Source organism: Echinops telfairi, unplaced genomic scaffold (genome assembly GCF_000313985.2).
Source record: "Echinops telfairi isolate 266 unplaced genomic scaffold, ASM31398v2 ScPeMD7_23;HRSCAF=83, whole genome shotgun sequence".
Lineage (NCBI taxonomy): Eukaryota > Metazoa > Chordata > Mammalia > Afrosoricida > Tenrecidae > Echinops > Echinops telfairi.
This window is the reverse complement of record NW_022103920.1, coordinates 79,034,545-79,046,169: the sequence shown is the minus strand read 5'-3', so window position 1 is coordinate 79,046,169 and position 11,625 is coordinate 79,034,545. Positions and strand designations below refer to the sequence as shown.

General features: G+C 46.2%; 1 protein-coding gene across 1 annotated transcript in view; it reads left to right on the top strand.

Moving 5' to 3' along the window:
• The window catches only part of CDCA7L (cell division cycle associated 7 like), a 139,515-nt gene that overhangs the window by 2,509 nt on the left and 125,381 nt on the right, over positions 1–11,625 (top strand). The window contains exons 2-3 of the mRNA XM_045288658.1: positions 5,345–5,390; positions 6,096–6,422. The gene's annotated coding sequence lies outside the window, so the exon portion shown is untranslated. The remainder of the gene's footprint in view (positions 1–5,344; positions 5,391–6,095; positions 6,423–11,625) is intronic.

Genomic DNA, 11,625 nt, shown 5'->3' with positions numbered 1-11,625 from the left:
CAAAGGGCATTTATAGAGGTCTAGATAAAGACATGTACATATGCAAATATATTTATATGAGGATGGGGAAATAGATCTATGAGCCTCCTACTCTTCCTATACCCTCAGAGAATCATTACTCCCATTACTGTTTCTGATGGGTTTATCTGTCTTGGATTTTATAGGGTTGCTATGAGTTGGAATCTACTTGATGGCACTGGGGGTTTGTTGTGATTGGGTATCTCTGAATTGTTTTAAGGTCACTGGGGTGGGAAACCAATTTTTTCCAAAGGGTCACTTGGATATTTATAACATCATTCATAGACCATACTGGTCAAACATTAAATTAACTCCCTCCTAGTAATGTAGTGGTCACAAGTTGGGCTGCAATCTTGATGGCAGGCAGTTCACAACCACCACCAGCTCCTTGGGAGAAAAACTGGGCTTTCTACTCCTGAAAGCAGTGACTGTCTCAGAAACCCACAGGGTGTCGCTGTGAGTCAGCATTGGGTCCATGACAGTGAAAATATGGTGGCTGGCACTGCTTCTGTTTGGAGTGGCATATGATGTTAGCTGGCAGGGATGACTTCGCAGATCTGATATGACCTGTGGGCCAGATGTTCCCCATCCCTGGACTGGCAGGTTAATAAACACCAATGCCTAGAATGACTACCTAATGAAATAAAACAGTTTTTTCTTACAAACAGCGAAAAACTTTGTCAAGGAATAAAGAAGTTTGTGGTCGATCTTGGTTAGGCATTAAAAGACCATCAGGAAACATTCTTTAAAATAATGACAGCTCACAGGTTTAAATGTTTTATTTACCGTGATTGATTTATATTAAGATACATCTTTCAGAAATTAACACATCTGAAGGTTTTTCGTTTGGATTAGCTTTAGAACTAGAACTTTTTCGTTTCTTCTTTTTTTTAACACACGCGCAAAATTATTATAAGCATGTTTTCCTGTACACCATCTACTCTTACCCAAAATTCCAAACCCATCAAGTTGACTCTGCCTCCTGGCGATCCTACAGGACAGAAGGAACTGCCCCGTGAGGTTCTGTGACTTTACTCTTTGCAGGAGTAGAAAGCTCCGCTTTTCTTCCTCAGAGCAGCCGGTGGTTTTGAACTTCTGAGTTTGCAGGTAACAGCCACAAACCTAGCCCCCTTGCATATATGTCAGTGTGCATTCAACATTTCCATGTCAGAGGCTCTCTGGAGGCAGGTTTCTGGGAATAGAATCACCAAGCCAGAGTTCAAACACCTCAAAGTTCTCCTGGAGAAACGGGCAACCATCTCCTTTCGTGCCCCTGGGTTGGCTGGCCCTGAAGTTTCTCAGTTTTCTAAAGTTCAAAGGGAAACCTGGGAAGGGTTATTCTCAGCGACAACAAAAAAAGCGACAACAAAAAAAGCGCAACACTTTGGTGCTTAGCTAGCTCAGGGCAACTGTTGCCTGGATGATATTTGTGTTCCCTGGAAGTTCCTGGGCTCAGCAGGGGATAGGGAGTGGGAAGGAAGCGATATGGCCATTTTCAGCTCAGACTTAAGCAAGTGGTTATTATTCTAGTCAGTCGTTTTTTGAGGTTCACCCTTCTACTTTTTAGGATTAAAAAAAAAAAAAAAAGCCCAACCAACAAAGAAGGCTCTGTTTCACTTGGGGAACAGATATCCAAGCCTGAGAGGGCTATAAATAATAAAAACAGACCCCAAATAGAGGCTGTGCTTCCCACACAACAGACAACCAAAAGGGCCTCTCCTTTTTCCTGCCAACTACTCATCGGGAGGAGCCCTGGTGATGCTGGCAAATAAGTGTTGGACTGTGAATCACAAGGTCAGCAGTTCAAACTCACCAGCCCCTCTGCAGAAAAAAGACGAGGCTGTCTGCTCCCCTCATGCTTACAGCCTCGGCAGGCTTATGGAGGTGGCTATGAGTAGGAAAGGGCCCGAGGGCAGTGGTTTCGGTTTGTGTGTGTACAGTGTGTAGGTGGCCTACTGCTGCTGTAGCAGAAATACCACATTTAAAGAACAGAAATGTATTTGTTCACAGTTCTAGAACTTAAACATGCAAATCAGATTCTCAGTCATGACAATTCCCTCTGAGAGTCTCTCTCTCCCTTTTTGCTGCCAGCCATTCTTTGCTTTTAGATCTGCCGTTCTCAACCTGTGGGTTGTGACCCATTTGGAGGTCGAACAACCCTTTCACAGGGGTCACCCGGTTCATAACAGTAGCAAAATGACAGTTAAGAAGTAGCAACGAAAATAATTTTATGGTGGCGGGTCGGGTCACCACACATGAGGAACTGTAGGAAAGGGCTGTGGCATGAGGAAGGTTGAGAACCACTGCCTTAGATGATCCTCATACGCCTCCTATCTCCTCGGTTTCACGTGTTACTGCACACGTTGGGCTGCTAATCACAAGGTCAGCGATTCAGAACCACCAGCTGCTCCACAGGAGAAAGATGAGGCGTTCTCTCCGGGAAAGGTGTGCATCCTGGAAACGCACGGGGCGTCCTACTCTGCCTTACAGGGGTGCTATCAGTTAGAATCAACTTGATGGCAGGGGCGCGGTTGTTTGTTTGGGAGAGAGTATGCACATTTTGTTCTTTTTAGGAATCAAAAGTTAATTTGGCTTATGATCCACCCCTATACTGGTATGACCTTCACTAACTACATCACATTAAATTGCATTATGGAAGGGTGAGTTCATTAGATCAGGGGTCGGCAAACTCAGCTCTTTTGGTACGTACATGTGGCTCTGAAGTAAAACTGAAAAACTGTAAAGGCTATTATCCAGATAATGGTGATTTCCTTTGTAAACATTTATCTACGGTTCGTGAGTACTTTGCAAATGCTTGTGAGGGACAGGATAAGCTCTTCCATCTCAAACTTCTGACTCCTGCATATTAGATCATGTCCTCAGGCTTGGGATCTGAGCACATAATGGAGTGGGGGGCGGGCACACAATTAGATACACAATAACTGGGTTATTGGAGCTGGCAAAACAAGAATGAGGTTCTTGAGTGGAATGAAAGAAGGAGATTGTTATTTGTATTTGTTTTTTTCTGAAAGAGGGAGTTGTCTTAACAAGACAACTTGACATCTTGGGTCATGCTGACAGAGGGTTTCCAAGGGGGCCCAAAGCCGCCACACTGGAATCTCCTGCTATGTAAACTGATGCTGATTCTAACCTGCTCAGGTGCGCCTCGCCAAATCATCTTCCAGGAGCATCCCCCCCCACCCCACCCCACCCCCGGCATGCTTTCCTCACAGGCCTTGGTCCTGAAATGTTGCTCAGTAGCTGCAGCTGTGCAAACAGCCACACATGACTTTTATCTACACAAATAGGTAGAAGCACTAAATTCATTTTTATTACAGAATAAGGTCTCGGTCATTCTTAAATCTTTGGTTGTTACTGTTTCCAAACAAAAACTCCAAATTGAAATATCTCTCCTAGTAGAAGCAGATTTGTGTAAAGCCAGGGTCTTTGTGGCATAGTGGTTATGCACTGGGATGCTAACTAAAAGGTCAGTGGTTTGAAACCACCAGCTGCGGCTCAGGAGAAAGTTGAGGTTGTCTACTCCCATAAAGAATTACAGTCTTGAAAACCCACAGGAGCAGGTCTACCCATCTCTATAGGGTCCCTAAGACTTGTGACTTGGCATTGACTCATAGCAGTGAGTGGGTGAGTACAATTTGTGTTTCAGAGGTACTCACTTGTTCAGGTTTCAAGGTTCTTGGCATGACCTAAGAATATATTCACATGGTCCTAGACCTTTTGTAAAACTGGAAAAGAATCACGTACATATGTTACCTTGCATGTGTTAAGGCTGCTGTACTGCTGTGTCCTTCCACTTCACACTCCCCTGAGCGCCCAGGGGCTGCATCATAATCCCCCCAGTCATTTTGGAGACCCAAGGAATGGACTGCGCAGCAGATGCATTTAGTTTGAGTCTTGCATATTTATTTAATGTCTGATTGTTTCTCACGGAGGTCACCTCGACCTAAGATATGCTCCTTGTCTCTGTAGGAAAACTCACCGTCATCAAGATTCAAGTCAGTGCTGACTCAGAGCCACCCCCTGTGGGTTTCTGAGACTCTAATGATTTACAGAAACAGCTGCTAGTGGTTTTGAACTGCTGTCCATGTGGATTGCAGCCCAGCCTCATAACCACTCCCCGTGCAGACGGAGCTCTTGTGAATACACTGAAGTGCTGCTTCACTGGCGTCCAGACACCAAGGTGGCCAGCACCGTAGAACATGTGTCATGGGGACCAATAGGGTTCAAACGCACGAAGCCAGAGCTAGCCTGTGTAGAACCGGACATCGCAATGCCATCCTGTAGGCAGAGGATTCAGGCCTCAGTGGTGCTGAGTCCGCACAAAGCAGGAGTTCTATCCTGTGGGTCATGCAGTACTTTGCCTTTTTGTTTTTATAACGGCCCACTGCAACAAGGAGGTTGGTAGCCAACAGAATACAGAATAATACATGTCTTCCATATATAGCATTTCTTAAAGATTATACAAGAAAAACCTTAATAGCAGTGTTCCCAAATCTGATCATTTGAAAACGGACATGCTATTAAGAAAACTATGTTGTAAAGTTTAGTGTCAATCACATTATCAGTAGTGAAGAACAAATTTTAATCAAACATGGTAAAGGAAACAATAAATCAATTTTCTATTTAAAATGAGTTTACAAAAATCATTCCCATAACAAGAGTATTTAAAAAGTGTAGGGAATAATGCGTGGTAGACCTGTCAGTCCAGGCCTAGTGGGTGACACGGTTGGCTGCTAACTGCAAGGTTGGCCGTTTAAAACCACTAGACCCCCCCCTGGGAGAAAGAGGAGGTTCTCTGTTCTCGTAAAGATATCAAGCCTTGGAAACCCCAAAGAGCAGTTCGACTCTGACCGATGGGGTGGCCCTGAGTCGGAATCAACTTGCTGACAGTGAGATTTCGTTTTGTTTCGAATGTGCCCCAGTGGGTTAGGAGTCGGTGAGCAGTTTGAACCCCCCAACCACTAAGAGGGAGAAGGATGAGCCTTTTCCCTCCTGCCAAGACTTAGAGCCCGAGAACCCCCAAAGGGCAGTTCTACTAAGAACTCACCCAAAGGGACAGTTAGTTCTATTCACCCAAAAAGGGCAATTTTGTGCCCTAGGGTTGCTGTGAGTCAGAATCAAGTCAATGGCAGTGACTTTTATGTTGTTATATTGAGTAATACATTATTTATTATAATATTAAGATTGTATATACAGTATATATAATGTCTTTTACTTTTATGATGGTTGTGATCATTTGACAGCATTTAGAAATTTGAAATCTACTGTGATTTTAGGTCCTTTCCCAAATTCTCATTCTTTGCAGTTACCCCACCTAACAGGAGTCTGCTGTATGACACGCACAAACTCAGGTGAGCAGCATCTTCTACAGGCCCCTTCACCAGCCTCCAGCCGTGCGCTGTCAGCCCGGAGAGGCAGGAAGGGAAGCACTGGGTCAAGAGGAGGGGGAGGCTGGAGGGGGCAGGGGGAGGTACGCACGGGGAATCCAGCTGGATAGGTGAAAGTGGGCAAGGCAAAGATGAAGACCCAGTAATAGTTGCTAACTAGAATGAGACACATAAAGCAAAATATTAGGAAAATGTAGACTAAAACAGACTAAACATTTTAGAGGGCTTTTCTAACTCTCTGCCAGGCCGTTCCCAGATGGTAACAGAACCATTTGTTTAAATTAACTCCTGCTTAAATTACAAGGAGCTGAGCTAATTTCCAGTGTCAAGATTTCTTGGAGCAGAGCCATGGGAGGTGGGAGAACAGACAGTGCTGTAGGGTGGGGAAGAGGCTGAATATTTGCCAGCTGAGAATTTCTGAGACCCTGCTGGTATTTACTGTTTAAAATGTTTAAAACAATAGTCACCCCGACCCTTCCCCACCCCCAGCTGGCCCCTGCATCGCTATTATAGTGCAGAGGCTCAGCCACACGAAATGTTCAGCATCTTTAATGAAAAAGTTGAAGAAAAAAAATCCCCGAGAGAAAAAAGGGAGAGCTCAGGTGACAGTGTTGTGGGCGCCTCCCTCCCACCCACTAGCCTTTTACTTCTTTATTTTCTTTTCATTAGAGCCCTTTGTGAAGTTCTTCAGATGATTAATTTTGAAACAAAGAGGCAACAGCCCAGATCAAAAATGAAGACAAAGTCTGCCTGCTTTCAGCTAAATACGTTGTCAACATCCATTTGCATAAATGAAAATGTACTAGCATTCCAAGAGCTATTCCTGAATGTTGAAGGCGCAGGGTTTCAGGAAGCCACACCCACTGCCTCCAGTCTCTTCTGACCCTTCATGACCCGGGAGGCCGGAGCAGAGCTAACTGGGCCACAGGCTCTTCCAGAGGGGAACGCTTGACCCAAGTGGATGGCCTCGTCCTGCGTTCTACCTCGGAGCAGCCGGTAGGTACTTGTTGCCCACCTTTCGACCAGCAGTAACTTACTGAGCTCCCTGGGTGCCTTTGGGTTTCAGGGGAGCTAACCTCGTAGGCAATGTGAAACCGCAGGAGAAAGGCGGGGCTCTCCACTCCTGTACAGTCACAGTCTTGGGGACTCCCCGGGCACTTCCACCCTGTCTTGGGGGGTCGCTGGGAGTCAGAATGGACTCATGGCGTGAGGTGGGTTTTGTTCTGGTTTGGAACGAAAGAGAGTGAAGAAAACTCCCTAGATGATGCTGGAAACCACGGGGTCTAGTTCGGAACAACCTCAAGGGGGAAGCAGCAGCCTTTGGCTAAGTTCAAGTCTTCCCATTCACTGCTTTAAACTGCTAGCACCTTCCAGCCCCACTGTACCCCAGGGTAAAACAAAACCCCCAAACCAGCTCCTGGGGCCATCTCCAAATTCTCTCTGGCCCGGCGCAGTCTCCAGCTCATCCAAGCTGTCGGTCAGGTGGCCTGCTTCACGCTCACCTGCCCCAGGTGTGTCTTTCAAAAATGCTAAGAGGTTGCAGCCAAGCCAGTTTCTTAACTCTTAATTTTTATCGAGAGTTCAATGAGGAGCTGGGAACCGTCCCAACGCTGATTTCCTAACAGTGACACTAAGTGGCCACGGGTAATTGCTAGAAAGCTGTGGCTGCCAGATGACAGTCTGAATCACCCACGGTGTAGGGCTGGGCAGCTCCACGTGGCTCCACAGCCAGTCGTTCCCATGCTTTACTGAGCCTTAGATGGAAACACCAAGCCCCCCGGCTCCGTGACATTGGGATCAGCTTCTCCATGGCCTTTTCTGGGCTAATGGGACAAGGATTTAATTGTCAAAGCTAATGATGATGGTGTTGAACAGAAAATCACTTGCCCCTGCACATATTGAATTGGATCCATTGCTGGGGCCTGCCTGCGCAGTGCCAGCGACTTGGGATGACAGGGCTGTGGGTCAGAGAAAGGTGGGTTAGCATGCTGAAAAGCAGAATTTGTGTAGGACTGCCTCTGTTATCTACCAGCAAGCACTGTCAAGGTAGATGATAACTTGCTCTATCTCCTGAGCCTCAGTCTACTCATCTGTGAAGGGGCAATTGGCCATGCTTACCTCACAGGATAAGTAGAGAAGGGATTCATCTTGTGCACGTGTTTTTTTTAAATAGCAATGGGACCATAAATGTATATTGTACATCTGGGAAGGAGTCCTAGTGGCACAATGATTAAGCACTCAGGTGCTTGGGTTTGCACCCACTAGTTACACAGAGAAAAGACGGGATGGTCTGCTCCTATAAAGATTACAGCCTAGACAACCCTGTGAAGACATTCTGCTCCGTCCTGCTGGGTCACTGGGAGCCGGTTTTGACTTGATGGCACACCACAATGTGCCCCCATTAGGTTATGATTAAATCTAATTGTAGATTGGTGGCTATGCACTGGGCTGCTAACGGTAAGGTCAGCGGTTCAAAACCACCAGCAGGAGAAAAAGGAGACCTTGCACTCCTATAAAAAGTAACAGTCTCAGAACCCCACGGGGCCAGTTCCACCTGGTCCCTTTAGGCTTGTTATGTGTCTACATTGACCCAGTGGCAGAAGGTTTGGCCTTGGGTTCTTTATCTTACTCACCCACCACTCTCTCTGCCACGTAGCAATCCTCTGTGCTGTTTCTGAGGCTGCGAATCTTTACAGGAGCATACGGCCTCACCCTTCTCCCTCAGAGTGGCTGGTGGGTTTGAACCGCTGGCCTTTTGACTAGCAGTCCAACACCTACCCAACAGTGCCACTGCTGCAGAACTCCTGTAACTCACTTAGCTGCCTTTAAACCTCCCAAGCTGGATAGTATCTTACGATTCTTCTTACCATTATATTTTCAATAGGGAAAAAAACAAAACTCCTTTACAGGGTAAAATAGGAAAGGAATTTCCCAAAACTTTTAGACAAGGAAAATGAGGAGCGAGAAAGCAAAGAAACCTTGTTCATATTTTGTATTTTTTCCCTTCAAATAATAAAAGTAACAAGACACGATGTTCCCTCACTGATCCACAGTGCTACTGGAGGGTAGGAGGTAGCACCGAGGACACAGTGCGGGAATTATGCCCATTCTGAGCCCCCCACACCAGGGCGTAACACGAAGGTAGCACAACAGAGCACCAAGGGGAGCAGAGCAACAAAGGCCCCTAGGAACTCTGCAAACAGACTTCAGACTCGGGGCCCAGGGCTTGGCACTGCATCAGACCCAATCGGAAAACATTTGTAAGGGTCAGCAGGCAGACCTGGAACTATTCATAGGCTGTTTTTTCTTTTTTTCATGTCTACATAAGAGAGGCAGAGTAAATAATCCCAAGGAGAAAACAACAGGACCGAATGGTCCAGGGGGACAAGGGAGAGGAGGACGTGGGGGAAAAGGAGGGGGAACCCCAGGGACAAGGGAACAACAAGAGATCTAAATGGATGGCATAGAATGCCTGGTGGGGTTTGATCAAGTGCAGTGTAGCCGAGAGGAAGTACAGCGAGATGAATGAAGGTTGAACATGACGGTGGGACAGAAGGAAAGTAAAAGGAAATAGAGGAAAGAACTAGGAGACAAAGACATTTATAGAGGTACAAACATAGGCATGTACATATGTAACTATATTAATATATAATGATAGGGATATAGGTCTATGTATATATATTTATAGGTTAAGTATTAAGGTAGCAGACAGACATTGGGCCTCTACTCAAGTCCTCCCTCGATGCAAGAACACTTTGTTCAAATAACCGGGCATTCTGTGATGTTCACCTTCCCGAAATTATCGCTGAAGACAAAATGGGTGCATAAGGTAATGTGGTGAAGAAAGCTGATGGTGCCTGGCTATCAAACGATATAACATCTGGGGTCTTAAAGGCTTGAAGTTAAACAAGTGGCCATCTAGCTCAGAAGCAACAAAGCCCACGTGGAAGAAGCACACCAGCCTGTGCCATCAGGAGGTGTCGAAGGGATCGGTTATCAGGCATCAGAAGACCCAAAACAACCATTTCAATGTGAACAAGGGGGTTTGGAATGGAAACCCAAAGCCCATCTGTAGACAATTGGACATACCCTCACAGAAGGGTCACAAGGAAGGGATAAGCCGGCCAGGGCGCAGTATAGCACTGAGGAAACAAATGAAACAAACAGCATTCCTCTACCTCAGTGGTTCTTGACCTTCCTAATGCCACGACCCTTTAATACTTCATGTTGTGGTGACCCATCAACCATAAAATTATTTTCATCGCTACTTCATAACTGAAGGTTTGTAGCAGCCTTGTGTTGAGCAGGTCTAGCAGGAGCAGTTCTTCCTATAGCATGCCCTCACTTCGTGGCACTGTGCCACACTTCGGTGATTCACACAGTGTTCCAGCCTTTTTCATTATGTCACTGCCCACCTGACAGTCTACTGTAGTGGGTGACGTTACCTTTGAGATGCACTGGAGTACAAAAAACCCATGTGCTCACTTTATTGCCACCTGTTCTGTGCTCCAGTGATCTCAATCTAAACTCTCAAGAGCCCCATTATCATTTGTTTTATTTATTTTTAATTTTAAATCATTTTAGCAGGGACTCTTACAGCTCTTATAACAATCCATACATCAATTATATCAAGCACATTTGTACATATGTTGCCATCATCATTTTCAATACATTTTCTTTCTACTTGAGCCCTTGGTATCAGCTCCTCTTTTTTCCCTCCCTCCCCCACCCTCTCACCCTCGTGAACCCTTGATAATTTAGAAATGATTTTTCTTTTCATATTGTACACCATCACCTGTCTCCCTTCACCCACATTTCTGTTGTTCTTCCCCTTTGGGGGAGTGTTATATGTTGATCATTGCTCCCCCTACCTTCCCCCTACCCTCATGGTATTGCTACTCGCATTACTGGTCCTGAGTGGTTTATAGGTCCTGGATTCTGTGTATTGAGAGCTCTGATCTGTACCAGTGTACATGCTCTGGTCTAGCCAGATTTGTAAGATAGAACTAGGATATTGATAGTGGAGGGGGAAGGGTGAGCATTAAAGAACTTAGAGCAGCGGTTCCCCACCTGTGGGTCGCGACCCCTTTGGAGGTTGAACAACCCTTTCACAGGGTTCACCTGATTCATAACAGTAACAAAATTACAGTTATGAAGTAGCAATGTCCAAAAGGCAAGCAGTTCGAAACCGCCACCGTCTGTGGGAGGAGAGCCCAGCAATGTGTTCCCCTCTGCTTTGTCGGAAAGGGCCATAAGTGTCCGAACCCTCCCAGCAGCGCATGCACCACCCATCGTTGCAGGAGCGGCTCATTGGCTCTTTGCTCCGGCAGCGTCGCTGTGGGCCTGACTAGATGGCCATGACCAGGCTCTGCTTTGCTCGCTTTGGTCTTCTTTCCTTAAGCGAGGTCCACACAGAAGACTAGCTATGACCTAGAAACCTCTCAGAGCCATGGCCAAGAGACCGAAATGGACAATGATGGACAGTGCACTGTGGAAACAGCAGAGAGTGGAGGGGTGCCATGTTGGGAGGGGAGGGGTGATCGTCTGTGCGTCCAGGTCCTGGATTATAAATTCCTTTGGGGATCCTGACACTATTAATAGTAAATGATGTATAATTTTAATTAACTGGCTTTGCTCATTCAACTCATTAGTTCAAGGGAGTTGTGTCTCATTTCGGCCATTAGACATCTCAGTGCATTTGTATCTCTGATGTTATTTGCTGCCACTGAGCGGACTCCGGCTCATGGCAACCTCATACCTAACAGGACAAAGCACTGCTGGCCCCATGCCATCTTTACAACTGTCTGTGTGTTTGAGCCCATGATTGCAGCCGTTGTGGCTAAGATGGAATCATTTTTTTAAATTATGTATTCATCGTTACAAGCCATATTCCAAAGACCAGCTTGAGCACATGGATCTTTATCTTCTTTGAAGAAAATGAACCCATTGGCCCAAGGCTACTGTGGTGGTGGTAGACGAGGACTAGAATCTCTCAGGCCGTTCTGTTGCCCTCTGAGCCGCATGGTTTCAAGACTGTGGCTTTTAGGTCTTGGAGGGAGCCACAGCCTGCTCCCCACGCCCTCCTGCTGTGTTGTCAATGCCTTTGTGAAGTGGTGGGAAGGCTTGCTACACCTAGGTTTGTCCATGACCGCCAATAATCCCCATGTGACCCCAAACCCAAACAAACTCACTGCCATAG